This window comes from Bos mutus, chromosome 8, assembly GCF_027580195.1.
Source record: "Bos mutus isolate GX-2022 chromosome 8, NWIPB_WYAK_1.1, whole genome shotgun sequence".
Taxonomy (NCBI): Eukaryota; Metazoa; Chordata; class Mammalia; order Artiodactyla; family Bovidae; genus Bos; species Bos mutus.
The window spans coordinates 16,913,183-16,939,647 of NC_091624.1; the positions used below are offsets into that span (position 1 = coordinate 16,913,183).

The 26,465-nt window shown below is 39.5% G+C and overlaps 1 long non-coding RNA gene across 3 annotated transcripts in view; it reads right to left on the reverse strand.

The window, feature by feature from the left end:
• The window catches only part of LOC138988953 (uncharacterized), a 153,030-nt gene that overhangs the window by 91,348 nt on the left and 35,217 nt on the right, over positions 1 to 26,465 (reverse strand). The window contains exon 3 of one of the 3 annotated variants that reach the window (XR_011465224.1): positions 431 to 1,995. The exons of the other annotated variants lie outside the window; for them this stretch is intronic. This is a non-coding gene — a long non-coding RNA (uncharacterized lncRNA). Of the gene's footprint in view, positions 1 to 430; positions 1,996 to 26,465 lie in introns of those variants that run through there. 3 annotated transcript variants of the gene reach the window in all.

Sequence of the window (26,465 nt, forward strand, 5' to 3'; positions counted from 1 at the left end):
CTTTTTAAAAGAAGGGCCCAGAGAGGTTAAATAACTTACCAAAGGTAACACAGCTCTAATGTGGTAGAGAAAAACCAGGCAAATCATGATGACACAAACAACTGGTCACGAAGGCAAGGTGGTGTTCCTGCTTATCACTAACAAAACAAAAAGATGAAGAAACAAACAAAAAAAATTCTATAGACCTTTTCTCTGTGATTCCTTGGTGGAACCGGTCACCAGCTCTCACGCCCTGGGGGGAAATAGCAGCTGTCAGAGGCAGCCCCCCTTGCTTTTCCTCTAGCTTCCTTTCCAGAAGCTTCTGCGATTTCTCCCCTCGCCAACCTGAGCCTCAGGAGTAATCAAATCAGTAACTGATATTCAGAAAGTAGGTATAGGCTTAGCTGAAGTGGATTTTGTATGTTAATTAAGTGTTTTATGGAACCTCTGAGATCTCAGATGACACTCCGTAAATATTCCTCACTGAATCCACAGAATCTGTGAGCAGGTTCTGTATAATAAAGCAATTTCAATGTCCTAACAGATGGGCCGTGGAAATTGACTGGGTGGCTATGATTCCAACAGATTATACATATACGATGAGAAATCTGGACAGTAAGTGCTTTGATTGTTGCCTATGTCCTGATCATTTGCTATTAATAGAAGGGAAGAACTCAACTGTTTACAGTTTGTATTACAGACAGAGGAGGGGTTCTCAGATGTCTGTAGTTCTTTTGTCTTGGTATTAAGTAAAGAAGAAGAAAAAAGTACCTCCCAGTTCTGCTTTGTGGTTCTTGCATGAACAATTCAACCCACTAAATGTCATTTGTAAAGCATTTATTGAAAAGATAGAAATAATAAACTTGCCCTTCTCCTCTTGAGTTCAGAGCCCTCTTTTCCCCTACAACTTCTCTGCAGAGAGTCTGATCAAAGTTCTGTTGTATCTTCAGCTCTTTCAGATCAGGAGTGCAAATTCTTAGAGTGAGTTCATGTATTAGGCTAGTGAAAAAACAATTGCAGTTTCAGTTGTCATTATAATTAGGCTCAAACACATCTTTATTAATCAAAATAGGAACCATTACAATCAACACATTTTTGCCAACAAGAAATGTTTGTTTATCCCTATAACATAAAAATCCATGCTTTGGGATTTGACAAATTATTGGAAAGCATTTTCTGCCTCCTGCTCATCGTGGAAGCATTTTACCTGCAAAAAGTTGTCGAGATGCTTGAAGAAGTGGTAGTCAGTTAGCAACAGGTCATATGAATATGGCAGATGAGGCAAAACTTCATAACCCAATCTATTTAACTTTTGAAACGCTGGTTGTGGAACACTCGGTTGGGCGTTATCATGGAATAAAACTGGGCCCTTTCTGTCGACTGATGCCAGCAGCAGGCATTGCAGTTTTCAGTGCACCTCATTGATGTGCACAGCATTCTTCTTGGATGGAATGGTTTCGCTGGGATTCAGAAAGCTGTAGTGGATCAGACGCGCAGCAGACCACCAAATAGTGACCAGGACCCTTTTTTTGGTGTGAGTTTGGCTTTGGTAAGTGCTTTGGAGCTTCTCTGCAGTCTAACCACTGAGCTGGTCATCACTGGTGGTGGAATAAAATTCACTTTTTGTCGCATGTCACAATCCAGTTGAGAAATGGTTTGCTGTTGTTGCATAGAGTAAGAGAAGACAACACTACAAAATGACGATTTTTTTGATTTGTGGTCAGTTCTTGAGGCACCTTTCCAATACGTTCAAATGCCGAACAACTGTAGAACGGTCAGCGTTGAGTTCTTCGGCAACTTCTTGTGTATTTGTAAGAGGATCAGCTTCGATGATCCTCTCAATTGGTTATTATCAACTTCCAATGGCCAGCCACTGTACTCCTCATCTTCAAGGTTCTCGTCTCCTTTGCAAAACTTCTTGAACCACCTCTGTACTGTACATTCATTAGCAGTTCCTGCGCCAAATGTGTTGTTGATCGCTCAAATTTGGTTTTTGTCTAACATCATTCCCCTAGTCTAAAACAAATATAAAATACACAGCAAGTAGTCATTAGCAAAAAACGTAAAGTGAGAAATGCACATTAAAATGATGTATAACATAACCACATTTATTTAAGAATGTATTCCAATAGCAAACAGCAAAGTTCAACAATGCAAAACTGCAATTACTTTTGCACCAAGCAATACATAAATCCTCAGCAAGTGTATGTGCACACACACACACACACACACACAGCACAGGAATTCCCAAAGCTTGTGTTGTTAAACACAGTGTTTCAAACAAATACCCATTACGCAAAATACTTTTTAAACATTCACATAAAGATCTTTCTAATCTGAACAGAAAAAATTCCAGGCATTTAATCTGTGGGTTTTGCCTACCTTGGACAACATTAAAGAATAAAATTTCAAAGTTGCCTCAGCCAGCCACAAAAAAGATTAATACTGCATGATTCCACTTATATGAAATATTAGAGGGGTCAAAATCATGGGGACAGAAAGTAGAATTGTAGTTGCCAGGGGCTGGGGGGTGGGGAGGGGATGGGAAGCTACTGAACTACAGTTTAATGGAAGGAAGTTTCAGCTTTACAAGATGAAGATTTATGGAGATAGGTGGTAGTGATGATTGCAAAACATTATGAATATATTTATTACAACTGAACTGTACACTTAAAAACAGTTAAGATGGTACATTTTATGTTAAAGGTATTTTATCATAATTAAAAAATTTTAAACCATAGGCAAAAATTTAAAACAGAACAAAAAAAATTATAATTTCCTTTTTGCTTCTTTACCTTCATCAAGAGTCATCGTCTTCTGCCTACACTGGCTGGTCTATGCTCAAATGATGAAAGGAATCTGGTTCAGCCCACAATTAGATAAAGGCAAAATTGCCTATGGAAATGACCAAATCCTTATAATTAGCTAATTGCAGGTGCAATTGGCCACTTGCACCATCAGATGAAGGGCAAGTGGTTAATTGAGCCCACAAGTGACCTACTCAATCAGAACTAACAAATGGCTCATCAGATGAGGTCCCGGCCAAAACGTGTGTGCAAACAATAGCATGTGCAAAAACTGCACAAATCAGAGCGGCAGTCGGGCTGTTATCTAAAAACGAAACTCACAAAACACAAGCTAATTATGGAAATGATCAAAATAAGGGAAATTCAATAATGAGCCGTGATCATGGCAGGAGGGAGGGAGATGAGTGATGAAGCGATTTTGGGAACCAAAGGCTGTAGATACTGGAAAGAGCATCTGCTTGGAGCCATCCCGCTTTGTTCTTATTTGAAACTTTCAGAAATGCTTGTTGTTTTCTCCCATTGCACATTCTTATTTACAGAAGGTATTGAGAGACCTCAGCACAAAGTGTTGCACCAATAGGACGCCTGGGAAATGTGACTGCATGAATGAATGGGAACACCATCTTCGCACACAGGAGGGCTGACACATGAATACAGCCACTTCAGTAAACTGATGGTTCTGAGAAGTTTCTGCTGGGTTTCCCCAGTACTGAGTATTTTGTTTCACTGTGTTGTTACCATATGCAAGCTAACTAGTAGGAGGAATTACTAATGATCATGAGGCTGTTGTAGAGAAGGCAATGGCACCCCACTCCAGTACTCTTGCCTGGAAAACCCCATGGATGGAGGAGCCTGGTGGGCTGCAGTCCATGTGGTCGCTAAGAGTCAGACATGACTGAGCAACTTCACTTTCCCTTTTTACTTTCATGCCTTGGAGAAGGAAATGGCAACCCACTCCAGTGTTCTTGCCTGGAGAATCCCAGGGACAGCAGAGCCTGGTGGGCTGCCGTCTCTGGGGTCGCACAGAGTCAGACACGACTGAAGTGACTTAGCAGCATGAGGCTGTTGACAGAAACAATAAAAATAGGTTGTATTCATCAGGTCAGGCCAGGTCTATGCTGAGGTAGAAACCCCAAGATCTCAGTGACACTAAACAACAAAAGTTCATTTCTTACTTGCACAAAATTCATTTTAGTTTGTTTCTCCTTCTCATCTATAAAGATTGTTTCATTACGTAATTCCACCATCTCAACAAAGGCCTCCACCTTTACCATTCAAGAGAACAAGACCAGAGAACTATGCAATGAAATAGGACTTTTCACTGCCTCAGCCTGGAAATGTCACATATTGTTTCTGTTCACATTTTATTGGTCAGAATTAGTTATGTGATCCTGGGGAGAATAGGCTCCCATCCATTCAGAGAAGAGGAGAGCTGAAATAGGGTTGGGTGAATCTGTGGCATTTTAGGAGAATAAAAAATAATCTATCCATTTTCAAACTTAGAATAGCTCTTGATATAATGCTATTTTAAAGACATAATCATAAGGAAATGTACAAATGATTCAGAAATGAATAAAAAGAGAAATTTCCATGATAAAACATATAAGCTGAACTGGTGTTCATAAGGAAATGCAAAGACATAAAACTCCTTATAAGAGGAAAGATAGACTGAAAATAAATAACCCAGATTTTTACACAAGAATCTTAAAGATAAGAAATAACAAGTATTGGTGACGATGTGGGAAAAAAGAAACCACTGCACACCACTGGTGGAAACACAAACTGGTGCAGCCAGTATGTAAAATGGTATGGGGGTTCCTCAGGAAACTACAAATATAACTACTGTATGATCCAGTGGTTTCATTTCTGTATATTTACTTGATGAAAACAGAAACACTAATCTGAAAAGATACGTGCATCTCTGTATTCACTGCAGCATTATTTACAATAGCTTTGCTTGAGCAGCCACGAACAGATACCCCATGCCCAAGGTAAGAGAAACCCAAGTAAGACGGTAGGTGTTGCAAGAGGGCATCAGAGGGCAAACACACTGAAACCATACTCACAGAAAACTAGTCAATCTAATCACACTAGGACCACAGCCTTGTCTAACTCAATGAAACTAAGCCATGCCCTGTGGGGCAACCCAAGACAGGCAGCAGGTCATGGTGGAGAGATTTGACAGAATGCAGTCCACTGGAGAAGGGAATGGCAAACCACTTCAGTATTCTTGCCTTGAGAACCCCATGAACAGTATGAAAAAGCAAAATGATAGGATACTGAAAGAGAAACTCCCCAGGTCAGTACATGCCCAATATGCTACTGGAGATCAGTGGAGAAATAACTCCAGAAAGAATGAAGGGAAGGAGCCAAAGCAAAAACAATACCCAGCTGTGGATGTGACTGGTGATAGAAGCAAGGTCCGATGCTGTAAAGAGCAACATTGCATAGGAACCTGGAATGTCAGGTCCATGAATCAAGGCAAATTGGAAGTGGTCAAACAAAAGATGGCAAGAGTGAATGTCGACATTCTAGGAATCAGCAAACTAAAATGGACTGCAATGGGTGAATTTAACTCAGATGAGTTTATATCTACTACTGTGGGCAGGAATCCCTCAGATAAAATGGAGTGGCCATCATGGTCAACAAAAGAGTCCAAAACGCAGTACTTGGATGCAATCTCAAAAACAACAGAATGATCTCTGTTCGTTTCCAAGGCAAACCATTCAATATCACAGTAATCCAAGTCTATGCCTTGACCAGTAATGCTAAAGAAGCTGAAGTTGAATGGTTCTACGAAGACTTACAAGACCTTTTAGAACTAACACCCAAAAAAGATGTCCTTTTCATTATAGGGGACTGGAATGCAAAAGTAAGAAGTCAAGAAACACCTGGAGTAACAGGCAAATTCGGCCTTGGAATATGGAATGAAACAGGGCAAAAACTAATAGAGTTTTGCCAAGAAAATGCACTGGTCATAGCAAACACCCTCTTCCAACAACACAAGAGAAGACTCTATACGTGGTCATCACCAGATGGTCAACACCGAAATCAGATTGATTATATTCTTTGCAGCCAAAGACAGAGAAGCTCTATACAGTCAACAAAAACAAGACCAGGAGCTGACTGTGGCTCAGATCATGAACTCCTTATTGCCAAATTCAGACTTAAATTGAAGAAAGTAGGGAAAACCACTAGACCATTCAGGTATGACCTAAATCAAATCCATTATTAGACAGTGGAAGTGAGAAATAGATTTAAGAGCCTAGATCTGATAGATAGAGTGCCTGATGAACTATGGAATGAGGTTTGTGACATTGTACAGGAGACAGGGATCAAGACCATTCCCATGGAAAAGAAATGCAAAAAAGCAAAATGGCTGTCTGGGGAGGCCTTACAAATAGCTGTGAAAAGGAGAGAAGTGAAAAGCAAAGGAGAAAAGGAAAAATATAAACATCTAAAAGCAGAGTTCCAAAGAATAGCAAGAAGAGATAAGAAAGCCTTCTTCAGCGATCAATGCAAAGAAATAAGGGAAAACAACAGACTGGGAAAGACTAGAGATCTCTTCAAGAAAATCAGAGATACCAAAGGAACATTTCATGCAAAGATGAGCTCAATAAAGGACAGAAATGGTATGGACCTAACAGAAGCAGAAGATATTAAGAAGAGATGGCAAGAACACACAGAAGAACTGTACAAAAAAGATCTTCATGACCCAGATCACGATGGGTGTGATCACTGACCTAGAGCCAGACATCCTGGAATGTGAAGTCAAGTGGGCCTTAGAAAGCATCATTATGAACAAAGCTAGTGGAGGTGATGGAATTCCAGTTGAGCTATTCCAAATCCTGAAAGATGATGCTGTGAAAGTGCTGCACTCAATATGCCAGCAAATTTGGAAAACTCAGCAGTGGCCACAGGGCTGGAAAAGGTTAGTTTTCATTCCAATCCCAAAGAAAGGCAATGCCAAAGAATGCTCAAACTACCGCACAATTACACTCATCTCACACACTAGTAAAGTAATGCTCAAAATTCTCCAAGCCAGGCTTCAGCAATATGTGAACCGTGAACTTCCTGATGTTCAAGCTGGTTTTAGAAAAGGCAGAGGAACCAGAGATCAAATTGCCAACATCCGCTGGATCATGGAAAAAGCAAGAGAGTTCCAGAAAAACATCTATTTCTGCTTTATTGACTATGCCAAAGCCTTTGACTGTGTGGATCACAATAAACTGTGGACAATTCTGAAAGAGATGGGAATACCAGACCACCTGATGTGCCTCTTGAGAAATCTGTATGCAGGTCAGGAAGCAACAGTTAGAACTGGTCATGGAACAACAGACTGGTTCCAAATAGGAAAAGGAGTTCGTCAAGGCTGTATATTGTCACCCTGTTTATTTAACTTATACGCAGAGTACATCATGAGAAATGCTGGACTGGAAGAAACACAAACTGGAATCAAGATTGCTGGGAGAAATATCAATAACCTCAGATATGCAGATGACACCACCCTTATGGCAGAAAGTGAAGAGGAACTCAAAAGCCTCTTGATGAAAGTGAAAGTGGAGTGTGAAAAAGTTGGCTTAAAGCTCAACATTCAGAAAATTAAGATCATGGCATCCAGTCCCACCACTTCATGGGAAATAGATGGGGAAACAGTGGAAACAGTGTTAGACTTTATTTTGGGGGGCTCCAAAATCACTTCAGATGGTGACTGCAGCCATGAAATTAAAAGACACTTACTCCTTGGAAGGAAAGTTATGACCAACCTAGATAGCATATTCAAAAGCAGAGACATTACTTTGCCAACAAAGGTTCGTCTAGTCAAGGCTATGGTTTTTCCTGTGGTCATGTACGGATGTTAGAGTTGGACTGTGAAGAAGGCTGAGCGCTGAAGAATTGATGCTTTTGAACTGTGGTGTTGGAGAAGACTCTTGAGAGTCCCTTGGACTGCAAGGAGATCCAACCAGTCCATTCTGAAGGAGATCAGCCGTGGGATTTCTTTGGAAGGAATGATGCTAAAGCTGAAACTCCAGTACTTTGGCCACCTCATGGGAAGAGCTGACTCATTGGAAAAGACTTTGATGCTGGGAGGGATTGGGGGCAAGAGGAGAAGGGGACGACAGAGGATGAGATGGCTGGATGGCATCACTGACTCGATGGACGTGAGTCTCAGTGAAGTCCGGGAGTTGGTGATGGACAGGGAGGCCTGGCGTGCTGTGATTCATAGGGTCGCAAAGAGTCGGACATGACTGAGCGACTGATCTGATCTGATCTGAAGTGTCTTCTGATGAATGAGCAAATGAAGAAGAGATGTAGTGCACATGTATGTGTGTGTGTGTGTGTGTGTGTATAAATACACACATAATAGGATACTATGCAGTCATAAAAATGAAATCTTGCCATTTACAACAATATAGATGGACCCTGAGGGCATATTAAGCAAAATAAATCAGAGAGAAAGACAAATATCGCATGATCTCACTTATTTGTCAAATCTAAAACCAACAAACAAAACCGAGCTCATAGATACAGAGAACCATTTGGGGGTTGCCAGAGTTAGGGGTGGGCATGGGTAAAAATAGGTGAAGGTGGTCAAAAGGAACAAACTTCTACTTAAAAATAAACAAGTCATGAGGACATAATGTACAGCATTGTGACTATGGTTAACAACTCCACATTTCATATATGAAAGCTGCTAGGGGAAGAGATCTTTAAAGCCCTCATCAAAAGAAAAAAATTATGACTGTCCATAGAGACCAAGAACTTCCCATGTGGCTCAGTGGCAGAGATTCTCCCTGCCAATGCAGGAAATGCAAGTTCGATCCCTGGTCTGGGAAAATCCCCTGCAGAAGGAAATGGCAAACCGCTCTAGTATTCTTGCCAGAAAAACCCCAAGGACAGAGAAGCCTGGTTACAGTACAGTGGGGTCACAAAGAGTCGGACATGACTTAGCGAAGGAACAACAATGGGGATGAATGTTAACTACTAACTAGACTACTGTGATTATTTCACAATATGCACACACATTGAATCATTATGTTATACACTTGCAATTATATTAATACTTCAATTAAAAAGAATCTTCAAGAAGCAAGAAAAGAAATGTGCTGAGGAATTACTAAAGATTTTTTTAAATGATGAAATAAAAATATTTTATGGTAAATCATATTAATAGGAATTTTAAATGTGTTCTTTGTAAAGACTGGGCTTCCCTGGTAGCTCAGAGGTTAAACCATCTGCCTGCAATTCGGGAGACCTAGGTTCGATCCCTGGGTCAGGAAAATCCCCTGGAGAAGGAAATGGCAACTCACTCCAGTATTCTTGCCTGGAGAATCCCATGGACGGAGGAGCCTGGTGGGCTACAGTCCACGGGGTCCCAGAGTCGGACACAACTGAGCGACTTCACTTTCACTTTCTTTCACTTTTGTAAAGATTGATAAAACAGAAAGATTAGGGCCAGTAGGATTAGAAGGAATAAAGAATGAATTCCTATGAACAATATTAACAATATAGGAGACATAAATATAGATGTTGAGTAGCAGCAAGAACATACATTATTTCGACCAAGAAATTGAAAAATATAGAAAACTGATGAAAATCAAGGAAATCATTATTAAACCTAGGAAAATTATTTATCCTTACTCAATTTTTTTTTCTTTTCCTTATTTTCCTTCCTTGAAAATGAAACACTCACTCCAGAGTTTGGCCTGTGCTCTGGGTTATCAGTACCAGGATTCAGATCCTGACTCCACCCTAACAGACATGCCAAATTATTTCACCTCTTGGTGATTCAGCCTCTTAACTTATAGCTACTAACTAGATTATTGTGAGGATCTGGTAGGCAGTAAGCTATCAGTAAACACTGATATTATTCTTTCAATGGGACCTCAAGCAGGTGCTTTTTAAGTGGGTTGAGAAAAAAAATTTAGATAGATTATAGAACAGTTATACAGTTATTCCAGAGCACAGAAAATATTATACTACATCGTGTTAATTTAAGGATGTAATATGCCCACATGAGAACAGATTACAGATACACAGATCAATGGATTGCACACTCAGCTGTTTTCAAGAGTCAGGCAGTGAGAAAAGTGGGCTTGGTTTAAGAAGGACTATATGCAGGTATTTTTTGGTCCATTTTGATTATTTTAAGTTTTAGTAGAAACATGGAACTAAGAAGCAGTTCTCTCCTATAAGAAAAGCAAATGGGCACTCCTGGTTAAATCGTCATCTGGCAGCTGAAGTCACGTGATAGGGAGCAAAACGGACGATGAGAACTAGTGGGCAAGATCAGATCAGATCAGATCAGATCAGTCGCTCAGTCGTGTCCGACTCTTTGCGACCCCATGAATCGCAGCACGCCAGGCCTCCCTGTCCATCACCAACTCCCGGAGTTCACTGAGACTCACGTCCATCGAGTCAGTGATGCCATCCAGCCATCTCATCCTCTGTTGTCCCCTTCTCCTCCTGCCCCCAATCCCTCCCAGCATCAGAGTTTTTTCCAATGAGTCAACTCTTCGTATGAGGTGGCCAAAGTACTGGAGTTTCAGCTTTAGCATCATTCCTTCCAAAGAAATCCAAGGGTAGGCAAGAACCCCCATTAAATAGGGCATTGCCTCTGAACTACAGCCAAATGCTAATGTATAGATTGAACTCCCAGTGTAACCTCATCTCAAGTTTTTAAAGAAAAATTCTCTTTTATACATATATTCAGGATGAGCGACATACATATAGTCACTCAGTCAAGTCCAACTCTTTGCGATTCCATTGACTGCAGCACGCCAGGCTTCCCTGTCCGTCACCAACTCCCAGAGTTTACTTAAACTCATGTCCATTGAGTTGGTGATGCCATCCAACCATCTCATTCTCTGTCATTCCCTTCTCTTCCTGCCTTCAATCTTTCCTAGCATCAGGGTCTTTTCTAATGAGTCAGTTCTTCACATCAGGTGGCCAAAGTATTGGAATTTCAGTTTTAGCATCAGCCCTTCCAATGAACACCCAGGACTGATCTCCTTTAGAATGGACTGGTTGGATCTCCTTGCAGTCCAAGAGACTCTCAAGAGTCTTCTCCAACACCACAGTTCAAAAGTATCAATTCTTCAGTGCTCAGCTTTCTTTATAGTCCCACTCTCACATCCATACACGACTACTGGAAAAACCATAGCCTTGACTAGATGGACCTTTGTTGGCAAAGTAATGTGTCTGCTTTTTAATATGCTGTCTAGGTTGGTCATAAATTTCCTTCCAAGGAGTAAGTGTCTTTTACTCTAATGGCTTCAGTCACCATCTGCAGTGATTTTGGAGCCCCAATATATAAAGTCAGCCACTGTTTCCACTGTTTATCCATCTATTTGCCATGAAGTGATGGGACTGGATGCCATGATCTTAATTTTCTGAATGTTGAGCTTTAAGCCAACTTTTTCACTGTCCTCTTTCACTTTCATTAAGAGGCTCTTTAGTTCTTCCTCATTTTCTGCCATAAGGGTGGTGTCATCTGCATATCTGAGGTTATTGATATTTCTCTGGCAATCTTGATTCCAGCTTGTGCTTCACCTAGCTGAGTGTTTCTCATGATGTACTCTGCATATAAAGTAAATAAGCAGGGTGACAATATACAGCCTTGACGTACTCCGTGTCCTATTTGGAACCGATCTGTTGTTCCATGTCCAGTTCTAACTGTTGCTTCCTGACCTGCATACAGATTTCTCAAGAGGCAGGTCAGGTGGTCTGGCAGTCCCATCTCTTGAAGAATTTTCCACAGTTTATTGTGATCCACACAGTCAAAGGCTTTGGCATAGTCGATAATGCAGAAATAGATATTTTTTCTGGAATTCTCTTGCTTTATTAATGATCCAGCAGATGTTGGCAATTTGATCTCTGGTTTCTCTGCCTTTTCTAAAACCAGCCTGAACATCTGAAAGTTCACAGTTCACATATTGCAGATCCATCTATATATTTACCAAAAATTACAGTGTTGGATTCCTACTTTACATCTTTCACAGTTATATTTCAGGTGGCTTAAGGAGATAAACTAAACTTAAAAAAGTATTTTTATGATCATGGAGTAAGACAACTTTTCTAAGTGAAACACAAATAAAGAAAAAATGAACATGTTAGACTACATAAAATTTTAAACATTTATATTACAAAATTATTATCCCAAGTGAAGTTAATGGTAAAGAATTTTCCTGCCAATGCAGGAGACACAAGAGACGCTGATTCAATCTCTGAGTCAAGAAGATCCCCTGGAGAAGGAGATGGCAACACACTCCAGTATGCTTGCCTGGAAAATCCCATGGAGAGAGGAGCCCTAGTGGGGTACAGTACATAGGGTTACAAAGAGATGTACACGGCTGAGTAACTAAGAACATATTACAAAACAGTTGTAAAAGGCAAGCAATAGTCTTAGAAAAATATATAATCAGAAATTAAGATCTAGAACAATGCTGCCTGGCAGAATTTTCTATGGTGAGGGAAACATTAACAATTTGGTATGTATTTCTCTGGATATTCCTCTCTACATTTATATGCATATTCAGGTAGATATACATAAATATGTAGTAATATACTACCATAAGTAATACTGCTTACCATGTACCATGCACTGTTTTAAAGGCTTTTCATTTAACTTAATCCTTATAACAACCCTATGAAATAAATATTGTTATCCCCATTTTGCAGATGAGGAAACTGATGCACTGATGCAGTTAGTAACTTTTCCAAGGACAGAAAGCTAGCAAGTATTGGAGACCCTACTCAATCTTATGCAGTTGGCTTCAAATTTCCTCACATTTAATTTTTATTTTCCTGATTGTTTTTAAGGTTGCTTTTTGTTAAGCTGGATTTTCTTGCACATGTACTTCTACAAATGATGTTTTTCACTGAGAGTCTAACTGGCATATGTCCTTGCCAGGACATACATCTCTAATTCATTCTTTTTTACTGAATGCATGACATTTCATAGTGTGGATGAGATGTACCATAATCAACTTAACCACTCTGACATTGTATCAGGGTTTCCCAAGGAGACTGCCCAGAGAGCACCATTCATAGAGACTGTGAGGTGAACTCCCGCATCCACTGGAGTTGTGCAGTGCATTGCCCAACTGGTTCCACATTTAAGTAGTTTCCACTTTTTCCAGTAATACAGATGATGTTGCAGTGGAATTTCTTATCCATGTCTGTGCCAGTATGTCCATAAGCCAGAGACCCAGAATTGGAATTGCAGAGAAAAGGATATGGGTGGTTTAAATGGTCATAGACAGTGCCAGAGTGACTCCAAAAAGACTCTAACATTATTCTCCTACCAAAAGTATATGAGAACTCATTTTCTTCCAACCACACTAAAACATATATTGCCAATATTTATGTTTCTTGTTCCCTGGAGAAGGAAATGGCAACTGACTCCAGTATTCTTGCCTGGCAAATCCCATGAACAGAGGAACCCGGTGGGCTACAGTCCATGGGGTCGCAATGAGTCGGACGTGACTGAGCATGCATGGCCATGTTTCTTGTCCATCTGAAGAATGAAAACTGACACCTAACTTTTGGTTACTTCAACATCTTTTCATACGTTTACTGACCTGTGAATGTCAGTAAACAGAATATGTTCAGAATTTCTTCTTCTATTGACTGTTTCATATTATTAATTTATAGATGCATATACATTCCACATGTGCATTGTCCAATATGGGAGCGACTAGCCACGTGGCTGTTTGAATATAAACTAAAATTAAATATTTAACTCCTCAGCTGCACAGCCATATTTCAAATGCGTATGTTCTCTGATAGAAAGGAGATGGTGGAGAAGAGATGAAAGATAACAGAGTAAAGAGATAATTAGAAATTAAAGAGAAAATGGAGAAAGTAATATGAGTACAGAAAAAGAGCCATAAAATAAAAAGATATTACTGAAAGGAAACTTTGAGATGATCTGACCCCATAGTTTCCAAATTCTATTTTGTGAAGTCCAGGAACTCTATACAGATGCACAGACCTATATGTTCTAAGTTATAATAAATATTTACTAATGTATTTTAAGGGTCATAAATAAAAATGCACAGACTCAAATTTCAACACATTGTGGGCCATTGGAATTTTAAGTTTTTCACCATTTTAACTTGCTTTGAGGCAGACCTTAACACTTTTCTGGTGTGTGTATGTGTGTGTTAGAGAGAAAGAGAACAAACTTATGGTAAGTGCGTCATTGGGTAGGAAGGTTATAGTTCTATATGGAAGCTTTTTTCTTTTAACACTTCAGGAGATGTCAACACTCATAACTTTGAAGAAAAGCAAACGTGCCACCTTAGCTCATGAGCACAATATCCATGCAGGCAGGTCTTGGCTATACCTGTTTGGCACATGCTCCCATATTCAATCGGAGTCAATAGTGCAATAAGAAGGAAATGTCAATATATTCAGTCAAAATAATATGTTATATCCATAACTTTAGAGCTAATTTTAAATCTTAGAGGTTTCTGGTTTGACTCTTTATTGATAAAGTTTTTGCAAATGTTGAGTTATTCTTATTTCATTTTTGTATTTATAAACATTCTTTTTCAGGAGATATTAAATTTACCCTTCAATTAAGAAGGAGTTATCCAGGAAGAGAGAGAGAATTAAAAGGGTAAGGCAGATATGGTATATTAGCATCTACTTATGTATCAACTAACATCAACCCACTTAGAAAAATGTGAGGAATAAAGGCCAACGGCTGATAACTCACACAAATGCACCTGAAATTTATACAAAATCAGGAAACTACAATGATGGAAGGAAAACTAGAGGAATCCATGTTTATGATCATAAAATCATCCATACCTGCAGCAGGTTTAATGCCACAAAGGGGACGACAGAGGATGAGATGGTTGGATGGCATCACCGACTCAACAGACATGAGTTGAGCAAATTTCGGGAGATAGTGAAGGACAGGGAAGCCTGGCCTCCTGAAGTCCATGGGGTCACAAAGAGTCAGACACAACTGAGCAACTGAACATCAGCAATAATTTCAAAATACTATTGTGGTCTCTGATAGGTCAGTCATATCTAAATAGAAGATACTGTGCAATAAAATGCCTTCTTACTAGCTTTTTATTCCCCCAATATTAACTGAACAGTTTTGAATGCTATCAGATTTGATGCAAATTGCCTGTTAGTGAACATGCACTTTCTCCCATGGCAGAGAATCAGATTCTACAGAGGGAAAGTTTTAAAAACACCGTACACGTTGAAATAATCTTATTCAAAGGTAAGAGAATGAGACTATTATAAATACATACATGTACCTGCTTCTATTTTCTGATATATCTACAGAGAAGTGAAAATTTTAACATTCAAAACATATGATGGGTTAGCAAAGGCTGTCAGTTTTATGAACTCAGTCACAAACTTTACTAATAATACTGTGGATTTCAACATATTTTTCTATGTTGGTTTCACACAGATAAAAACAAAAAAGATATTTTAACCTTAAACTGTCCAATGTGTAGTAACATTTGTACAGATGACATGAAATTAATATCTGAGAAGAACACAGAAGTGATGATTCTCTTAAAACTCAGCACAATGTGTCCAAGCAGTCAAGACTCTAATAAAACTGTAGAGTCAAACATTAGGTGTAAATTTCTTACAACCATGCAAGTATCTTTCTAAATTCTGTTGGATCAAACCATGTAAATAATCAATCAAATTAAGATACCAGCCATAAAACTGTAATTTTTTGAGTTATGGGTAATTATATCAGTAGTTTATGTTCCACAATTGTTTTTTCTTTACAGGAAACTTAAATGATGAACTAAAGGCAAGATGCTAGTACAAATATTTCAAAGATTTTAAAGAGAGAAAAAAAATTGTGCTTGACAGCAAAGGAATTCCATGTATTAAGTAGCTAACAAAAATACAACAGCTTTTCAGAATTCTGGTATTCTCATGCTTATAATTGCAAATGAAATATCAGCAAGGGAACTGAAACTTCAAATTTCTAATGAATGGAAAACAAAGTAGATTTTTATAGCCTTGAAATATGACAGAGGTGTACTAAGACATGTGAGATTTTTAAAAATGAAATCACTGAGAAATCTTATATTGTTATCAGATATACTTGAAAAGTATTTTCTGCCAAAGATATTTCAACCACCTAGATAGGAGCAAGGTTACTAACACTCCCCAAATGAAACATTTACCAAGTAACCTAAGTGAGTTTCCCTAGTGGCTCAGATGGTAAAGAATCTGTCCGCAATGTGGGAGACCCAAGTTGGCACCCTGGGTCCGCAAGATCCCCTGGCTACCGTTCATGGGGTTGCAAAGAGTGGACACTTTCATGAAGTGAGCTTTTAGTAGATAATGTTAGTGATTCAGTCTTTAAATAAAAATACCCTACTGCTTGCCTTTCAGTCTTCTCTAATGGTTAATGGAAGAGTAAGCTTATCCATTGAAAATGTGTCATCATTTGTAAAAAACTTCTCTTTGTGAATCAGCATTTTTGTCTCATAAAATCAAAACAAATCACTGGAATAATTGGATTCTGACACCAGTCATTACCCACAACTCCAAATTTAAAAATTATGTTTTCAGTTCAGTTCAGTCGCTCAGTCATGTCTGACTCTTTGCGACCCCATGAATTGCAGCACGCCAGGCCTCCCTGTCCATCACCAACTCCTGGAGTGACACGTAATTCTGAAATATTCAGTTGCCTTTATGATAAATAATAATAAGCATGTATTGAATAAATATATGTGTATATGTAAATATATAAGTGAATGCACACTGAAACTAAAAAAAATTACACTAAACATTGCTTTTTCTCTTAATATATATTTGGGTTCTTCATATCATTTTGTTGAAAATAAATACTGCTAGAAATGAAAGCTGACTGATTCAGCTGCATTTTACAGGAAAGAGATTGCAAACAAGGACACAATGAGCACTATGCTTCAGAGCATAGTCTGTAGGTTCTGATAGCTGCTGCTGCTAAGTCGCTTCAGTCGTGTCCGACTCTGTGCGACGCCATAGATGGCAGCCCACCAGGCTCCCCCGTCCCTGGGATGCTCCAGGCAAGAGTACTGGAGTGGGGTGCCATTTCCTTCTCCAATGCATGAAAGTGAAAAGTGAAAGTGAAGTCGCTCAGTCATGTCCAACTCTTCACGACACCATGGACTGCAGCCTACCAGGCTCCTCTGTCCATGGGATTTTCCAGGCAAGAGGACTGCAGTGGGGTGCCATTGCCTTCTCTGAGGTTCTGATAGATTTGGGGTTAAATCTGACTCCATCACTTATTTTCTGTGTGCCACTGGTTATATTTATTAACTTCTCACCCAGAAATTTCATCATTTGTTTGATGAATGTAATAATAGTATCTATCCCACTATTAAGGTTAAATGTGATGTAATGAATTCTCTTTAAAAAGTAAAAAATAATTGAAAACAAAATGAAACATGTTCCACGTGGAAAAGTGATTCAGTATCACCCAGCAGTCAATAGTTAAGTCTGGACAACAAGTTAGTGGTCCTAGCCCCAGAGTCCTCTTCATCACACTAATCCGTAGTGAGCTCAATGGAAGAGTCCCTTGGGATGAAGATGCGTATGGCTTCTTCCTCTGCAAGGGGGTGCGGGGGAGGGGGAGAAAGACACAGGAGTCCAGGAATTCTGAGCTGGACTGTGGACAGTGGCTGGAATTTTAAGTGGTGGTTAGTTTATCTTGCTGAAAATTGGGGATTTTGAGTGGCATGGGAAAAGGTGGAAAAAGTCTTTGTAGACAGAGTCAATTAAGTATGAGATTAATCAAATTTATTGAGCTGTAGTTTTGACTAAGTTTGCAGACTTTGGAAGAAGATGAAGCTTTGAATTCCAATAGAATTGCTGCAGATTCAAGCTTTACTACACAGTAAATGTGTGGTTTTGGCAAGTCTTTAATACCTCCATACCTTTCTGCTGAGGTTGCTGTGGTAATTACATTAGACAACATTAGATGAAGTTCCAGGCCTGTTGCTGAGGCCCCCAGGCCAGAAGACAGACATGTGGCCCAAATCCTCCTAGACTGTGGGCTCCTTGAGCAGGAACAGTCCACCTTCTGTTGAGTGTTGAACAGACCCTGAACTCTCGTTTCCTATACTCTTTGATCTGAACATTTGACCTTTGTTCTGCTGGTGGTGGCCCAGTTTATTAAGATTTCTCCCTTCACCTTTCAGGGTGTATTACTACCCCCAGCCCCTGGTCCCTGTAAATAAAATGGGAATGATAACCACTAGGGATAGGTACTAAGCAACTTAGTAATGTTTCCTGTAAACACTGAGGTGCAGTCCCAGCACACAAATTCAAGTTCTGGTTATTCATTTTCTTTTAAGAGTCCTCCCTGTGAAATGGGATGATAATGCAGTTTTCCTAAAGTCTAAACAAAATCATTGAGATGTGTAAAGACTTTTCAAATTGTCTAAAGTGCTAAGTGAATGTTGATTAACATCTTAAATAGTGAAGAGCTAATTTATGTATCTTTGATACAAGACAAAACAGAAACATTAAGTGCTAGAACTTGAAGTTTTCCCAGTAAGTTCTCAAACTAAAGGATATTCTTTCTATTAATGTTTCAGTTAAATGTGTGCTTCCCACCTGCATTCTTGAAATCATTCCCTCTACCCTTTCCAGGAAATTTGTTCTATCAGTCAATGAATTGAGACCTCTACAATATCAAACTGCAGCTAGTAGCTTGCACACACAACAAAAAAAAAGAGCTTGAAAAAAAAAATTGGCTAATGGACTCCACTTTCCAAGGATGCTATAGAGGAAATGCCTGTGTTGGGTGGAAGACAGGACTAAAACGATAGGAATGCTGAACTGGAAAGGATTTATATTCCAGCTCTTACCACAGCAAGTGCATATTTATCTGCTTTCTGCTCAAGCATTTCTAGCCATTTAATTTTTCAGGGCACCTTCATTTTTAGGAAGCTCTTTATATTGCATTAAACTCTACCTCTCCTTGGCCCACATTCTCTTCTCTGGAGTCATCAAAACCAGCCTCTTCCATCTGCAATGGGAGGCTGTCAAATATTTAGAGATAGAAATCAAGCTTTTCATCATTTGAACATGTTATTTGTCATCACACAAGGGAGCTTGAGGGAAGCCTGGTCAGTGGGTTTGAGGAGCACCTCAGACAGGGTTTGGCAAACCTTTTAACCACAGTCTGGATCCTGACTGGACACATCAGGTCCAAAGAAGCCACAGGATGTCACTAAACCACCCAAATCTGCCACTTCTCTTGAAATTCTCTTGATCTTAGTCATACTTATGAATCCCTCTCATTTTCTATAGAGTATTAAGTAGCACTTTGGCAAAAGATGTGCTTTATGTGGGGAAAAAAAACCTTTTACATATTGAATAGCTACAGGGATTAAGACTCCATCCCATTATTCCCCTCTCAAGCTCAAGTGTCTTTTTGTCAATCTTTTGGTATTCATCTTCAATCCCTTCTCCTCCCTTCTCATTGTATAATTTCTTCCTTCCTTTCTTATAAGCCATTTAAAGGGTTCCCAGACCATTTTACCTTTTCCTCAAATAGGGTGACAAAATGGCATGGAACACATAGTCAGCATGGCCTCAGGCAGGAAGAAAATTATAATAGGACAGAGACCCCCCCTCAATTTCCACAATCCCTCAACTTCTGATGATTGGAAGACTAAGGTTAGATTCTGTAGTGAACCACAACTCTCTAACTACAGGTACTTCTAACTAACTGCCACTTATAAGTAGACTATGGTTTCCTGTTACAGTTAAGACAGTGTGTCTATTCTCTTATTTTTTTCATCTCACTGTTAGTTGCTTAGCCACTCATTCAATGAATAAAATATCAGTCATTTTCATAAGTCTCTGCAAACCTGTTTCCAGATGTTCAGCAAGACATCTGCCTAGTCTCCAAGGATTTCTCATCAGTATTTGTAAATTAGTAGTAATAGCACACATGTGAATGAGCTTTTATCAAATATTTTATATATGTTATGAACATCCTTACAGCATTTCCATGATATGTGCAGAAGAGAGATATTCTTAATGATTATCATTCTAAAGATGAAAGGAGTCAAGGGTCTAGAAGATGGTTGGCCTGCATAGATTGTATGTGGTGGGGCTAAGATTCCAATTTCAGTCTTCATACCCAGAGCCTCACTTTATTTACCTCACATTGTGTTACTAGTACTACTCATTCCCAAAAAGAAACAGATTAAAAAACTCACCATGGAAATTATTATTAAATACAAAGTTTTCTCCTAAATTCTTTGCCCCATCTTAAAAAAAGTAATATCATGAAATCTCCTTGAAATACTTTAGTCTGAAGTTCTGTCTCATCTTCTAAAACCAATGTACTATATACTTCCTCTTTGACTTTCACACATGTCCATTCATTCATTGTGCCTTGAGTATCTTTCTTGTACCAAAGTGCTAAGCACTTAGAATTCAAAGTTGAGTAAGAGATGGCCCTTGCTTTTGAAAAGTTTATTGTGTAGTACAGAGTATAGATGGGGAAACAGTGGAAACAGTGTTAGACTTTATTTTGGGGGGCTCCAAAATCACTGCAGATGGTGACTGCAGCCATGAAATTAAAAGACACTTACTCCTTGGAAGGAAAGTTATGACCAACCTAGATAGCATATTCAAAAGCAGAGACATTACTTTGCCAACAAAGGTCCATCTAGTCAAGGCTATGCTTTTTCCAGTAGTTGTGTATGGATGTGAGAATTGGACTGTGAAGAAAGCTGAGCGCCGAAGAATTGATGCTTTTGAACTGTGGTGTTGGAGAAGACTCTTGAGAGTCCCTTGAACTGCAAGGAGATCCAACCAGTCCATTCTGAAGGAGATTAGCCCTGGGATTTCTTTGGAGGGAATGATGCTGAAGCTGAAACTCCAGTACTTTGGCCACTTCATGCGAAGAGTTGACTCACTGGAAAAGACTCTGATGCTGGGAGGGATTGGGGGCAGGAGGATAAGGGGACGACAGAGGATGAGATGGCTGGATAGCATCACTGACTCAATGGACGTGAGTCTCAGTGAACTCCGGGAATTGGTGATGGACAGGGAGGCCTGGTGTGCTGTGATTCATGGGGTCGCAAAGAGTCGGACATGACTGAGCGACTAAACTGAACTGAACAGTATAGGGACATCTTTTAAATGGTACAAAAATAATGATGTTTTTAATAATAATGGCTAGCATTTATTGAGGAGAAGGCAATGGCACCCCACTCCAGTACTGTTGCCCAGAAAATCCCACGGATGGAGGAGCCTGGTAGGCTGCAGTCCATGGGGTTGCTAAGAGTCAGACACGACTGAGCGACTTCACTTTCAGTTTCCACTTTCATGCATTGGAGAAGGAAATGGCAACCCACTCCAGTTCTCGCCTGGAGAATCCCATGGACCGAGAAGCCTGGCAGGCTGCAGTCCATGGGGTCGCACAGAGTCGGACACGACTGAAGCAACTTAGCAGCAGCAGCAGCAGCATTTATTGAGTACTTACTATGTGCCAGACAATTATAAGCACTTTACATATATGGTTAAAAAAATGCACAATGTAATATGATTAATATTTTCTTATGAATACATATTACTTGCCCAGCTAGTATGCAAAGGTTTGAGAACAAAAGCCTTTCTTCTCAGTATTTTGCTTACATCATATACGTCCTCAGTTAGTTAAACCAAAATGAGCCAGTTTATGGTAGCAACCTGGGAATCATAAATAAACTAAACTGGAATATAATAAAAATTTTGCTACTAGTTTTAATGACAACTGTTGCCAAGGGGCACACGTATTATTAGAAATCATTTTGACTATGTTGAAAAGGGGACCATGAAAGGACAAGGTTTAATAGCATATGAACAGGATGATGGCTTTAAATACATTAAAAAAGGTCAATAATGGTTAGGATATGAAACACAATGTTTCACATACAAAAATATATCTGGAGAATGAAACTTACAAGGGAAGGAGGAACAGATGAAAACAAGTGATTAGGGCATACAATTCTTAGCTAGATTATAAAGCAGTAATGAATATAAATCTCACTGACTTAAGAAAATAGGTCTCAACCAGGAGCAATTTTCTCCATAGGGGAAATCTGATAATATCTGGCCACGATTCTAATTGTTGCAACTGGCAGAGGGGTGCTACTGATAGCTGCTGAAGAGACCTCAAGGATACTGCTTAATATCCTTTAGGGCCCTGGAGAACTCATCTCTCCATCCCCTAACAAAGAGTTACTCAGCCATAATGTTACTAGCACCGAGACAGAGAAACTCAGATTAAAGTAACAAATGGTCATTGCTCACTCCTAAAACATGTCCACCATGGATAAGCTCAGGACTTTGTTCTGGGATCATCCTCGTCCTAAGTCCAGGGTTTAGGCTAACAGAATAACATGGTTGAAAGGAGAGAGAGCTTTGGTGTGTCTGCCAGTGGCAATGAAGTCATCCAGCTCTGAAATGCCACACATCACCGCCTCTCAAACTCATTGGCCAGAACCAGTCACATGGTCCCACCTAAGCCACAGGAGCCAGGAAATGCAATTCTACCATGAGTCCCCAAACAGGGAAGAACTCACACGGATAATGAATAGAACAAATCTACAGTTTGAGGGAGGTAGGGCAGAAAAGAAGAATAGTATTGTGATGAAGAATTATTGCTGTTCTCATCACAGTCTCAAGTTCTGAAGTCAATGTAGCTTCTACTTTCAGAAAATCTTTACACAGAAGGAAGTAGTATATTCACAACAAGCGTAATTTAGAGATTTTTCAGCTGGAAATGCTTAGAAATAATACCTACCTCTCAGTGTTATGTGAAAGCATAACCTCTCTATCTGTGAAGGCAATTGGTGCAGTGCTTAATTTCTAAGAAATGTTCTTTAAATGATTTCCTCCCCTCTTTACTCTGCAGAGTACATAGAAGATTAATATACAGCTGAAGAATAAAGTTATTAAAAAATGGGTTACTTCTTTTGCATTCAGTTCAGTTCAGTTCAGTCACTCAGTCGTGTCTGATTCTTTGCAACCCCATGAATCGCAGCACGCCAGGCCTCCCTGTCCATCACCAACTCCCAGAGTGCACTCAGACTCACGTCCATTGAGTCAGTGATGCCATCCAGCCATCTCATCCTCTGTCATCCCCTTCTCCTCCTGCCCCCAATCCCTCCCAGCATCAGTCTTTTCCAGTGAGTCAACTCTTCACATGAGGTGGCCAAAGTACAGAGAAAAAACATTGTATTATGTATGATATCTGAGGCTTTGCTCCTTCTTGCCTGAACTGCATCAATTATCTTATGAATTTCATATTGCCATTCTCAGTCCTTTCCTCTTCTCCCTCCAAGTCAGTCTTTAGTGTTTACTTAGTGAAAACCCTTCAGCAGCTTTTTATGAACTCACTGGAAAACTCTTAACTCCTTAGCGTGGCATTCTTCCCTTTGCTCAGTTCTCCACCCTCATCTTTCTCCCTGTTGCCCAAACATTTAGATTTTCTCAAACACAGTGTTGTTATGCATGTTTCATCCTTTCTTGCAAACTGACTTCTTCTAACCATTGGCTTGGCAAACCATACTTTTCCACAAAAAGATCTCAAGCTTCACTATGCTCAGGAACATTTTCCCTGAGTCTTCTCACTCCCATACTCATTTATATGACAATATTTACTATATTATATTATTTGATTGTCTAATTGCCTATCTTCCCCACTGTATGTAAAATGCTTCTACCAGGGGCTACATTTCATGTCTATAGCCACAGAATCTAGCCCAGGGCCTGACATAAAATGGGAACTCAACAAATGATTTTTGAATGAATCATTGAGATGTAAATTTCACTTTGCTATGTCTTCATAACGATCATTTTAGCAAATATATATTATTCAGCCAAGGTGATATCAAATTTTTCAAAAAAATTAAAACAAGGTAACATTTTCCTTTACTAAATTAAGGTAAAATATTTATACAAAGAATAAAAATATCAATTATCAGATAGTTCCTGTAGCATGTTAAAAAAAAAAAGGATTATCATTTTCCTTCCTCAGTGGTAGCTCTTAAGAAAGGACTAAGGATAAATAACTGAATAAAGTTAGATTAATAGGTAAGAAAGGGGTTTCACCTTTCCTGTTCCTAGGGGTTACCAAGTCTTGCCCCACAAAATTCTACTTTTATTATTTGTCCTAGAATATTCAGAATTGGACTTGAATCTTGAGTTTGTCTGGATCATTACTTCTGAAAACCCTTTTAGGAAACAAGGGATTTTAAGCAGAGCACCATTGGTACAGTCCAAATCTGTCATTTGATACAATCCTATAAGATAGATACTCTTATAATCCCATTTTACAGATGATAAGATGGAGGCATCAAAAGGCTAAATAAAATCAGGTGGACTGTAGCCCACCAGGCTCCTCTGTCCATGTAATTCTCCTGGAAAGAATTTGGAGGAGGTAGCCATTCTCTTCTTTAGAGGATCTTCCCGACCCAGGGATCGAACCCAGGTCTCTTACATTACAAGCAGATTTTTTACCATCTGAGCCACCAGGGAAGCCCAGTAAGATGGATACTAATATAATCCCATTTTTACAGATGATAAAATGGAGACATCAAAAGGCTAAATAAAACCAAGTAGAATATCAGATTTGAACCAAGAAGTCTAATTCAGAGAGTATACAATCCTTAATCTATAATACCACTTAAAACAAAACATGTACTTCAATGACTTGAAAAACTTTATCCCTGAAAGAATGACTTTCTTAAAATGAATGTGAAAAGTAACTGGGCAAGTAGAAGAATTTCACTGGACATTTATCTACTATTTTGTTCACTTCCCAATCTGAGCACGCATTTTATCTGGTGGATCCTTCATTTTAAGAAACTTGGTGGGAGGCAAAGATTGCCTTCCATGATAGTGAAAATTGTCCCCTTTTCTTAGGGCGGATGGAGGGCACAAAATGGAACAAAGTTCACCTTGCAAAAATATCTGTCTAATTTTCCAGGTATTTAAGCTTTCTGATTTTTATATACAGAGAGAAAAAGTCGTAAGTCAACTGAGGTCATTCCTTTACAAACATGACTCATATGCCATCCAAACTATAAGTTACAAAATTGAAATCTAACAGGAAGTGGCTAGTTTGTTAACTCTACCTGAAGAAGAACTTCTCAGTAGGAACCACCCACTTGTGCTTATTGTTGAATGAATCTTTTCTAAAGACTCAACCTCCTCTTGTAAACCAGACTGAGGAAAGCCTGCTATTTAAATATGATAATGGCTTCAATGGGGGCACTGGAGAACTCTCCTGAGACACCTTTTCTTTGTCATATTGGTTGTAGAAGTTTGCTAGTAACTAGCTGATTCTGGAGAAGACAAAAGCAAGAGAATAATAAAGATAATTTAAGTACGATGATTTCAACGTCTTTCTCTGTTATCATTGGGGAAGGACATACATTCACTCTGGTGACTGTGGCCATGAATCAGTGTCAGGGAAGACTAAGAACAACACAGCTTTCTGGAGGGACAGCTTGACTCAAGGATTATTATTTTAGGACAGCATATTTTATCTCAAACAAGTGAAAATAGGTTTACTATAGAAAAGAAAAAAATTAGCATGAACTTATAAGATTCACTGATTTATCCAAGTATTTACTGAGTGAAGTACTAAATGTTAGCTTCCCAAATGCTGAGCAGAAAGCAAAATGGTCCCTGACCTCAGGAAATTTACAACCTAGTGAAGGAGGCGGATGAGTTAGTCACAAAAGCTAGGCTAAGTGTTTTGTTTTTCCTGTTCTTAGAAGTTTCCAAGTCTTTCACTATGAAGTTCAACTTTTATTGTTACTTGTCCCAGAATGATCAGACTTGGACTTGAATCTCAAGTTGACCTGAATCATTACCTCTGAAGACTCTTTTAAGAAAGAAGGGATCCTAAGCAGAGCACACATGAAAGCCTCAGTTTTTAAAAAGCCAAGAACAGAGCCAATTAAGGATAATCGGAAGGATGACAAGAACAGAGGTTGGAGAAAGGCAGGGAGTGGTGGTGGCAGGGAAGCGAGCACAGACATCCTTGAAACATACAGGGCTTAGGACACGTTGAAGAAATAGAAAGAAAGCCAGTGAAGCTGAAGCTCATAGGGTAAGGGGATGGTGGTGGGCCAGGCTGGAGATACTGCTGGGGCCAGAGAAGAATTAATCTTGTGAGCATGTAGGGCATAGAAAACAACAAAGGTGAGTACTTGCTTCAGGCAGTTCGTTTTCTGGTCCTTCCAGAGGAACAGGTATCTACTCCCCTGATACTGGGAGGTACATGGATAGAACATGTGAAAGTGAAAGTGAAAGTCGCTCAGTCGTGTCCGACTCTTTGTGACCCCGTGGACTATACAGTCCATGGAATTCTCCAGGCCAGAATACTGGAGTGGGTGAAAGTGAAAAGTGAAAGTGAAGTAGCTCAGTCGTGTCTGACTCTTTGCGACCCCATGGATTGTAGCCTACCAGGCTCCTCCCTCCATGGGATTCTCCAGGCAAGAATACTGGAGTGGGTTGCCATTCCCTTCTCCAGGGGATCTTCCCAACCCAGGGATCAAACCTGGGTCTCCTGCATTGCAGGCAGATGCTTAGCCTTTCCCTTCTCCAGGGGATCTTCCCAACCCAGGTCTCCTGCATTGCAGGTCGATTCTTTACAGCTGAGCCACAAGGGAAGCC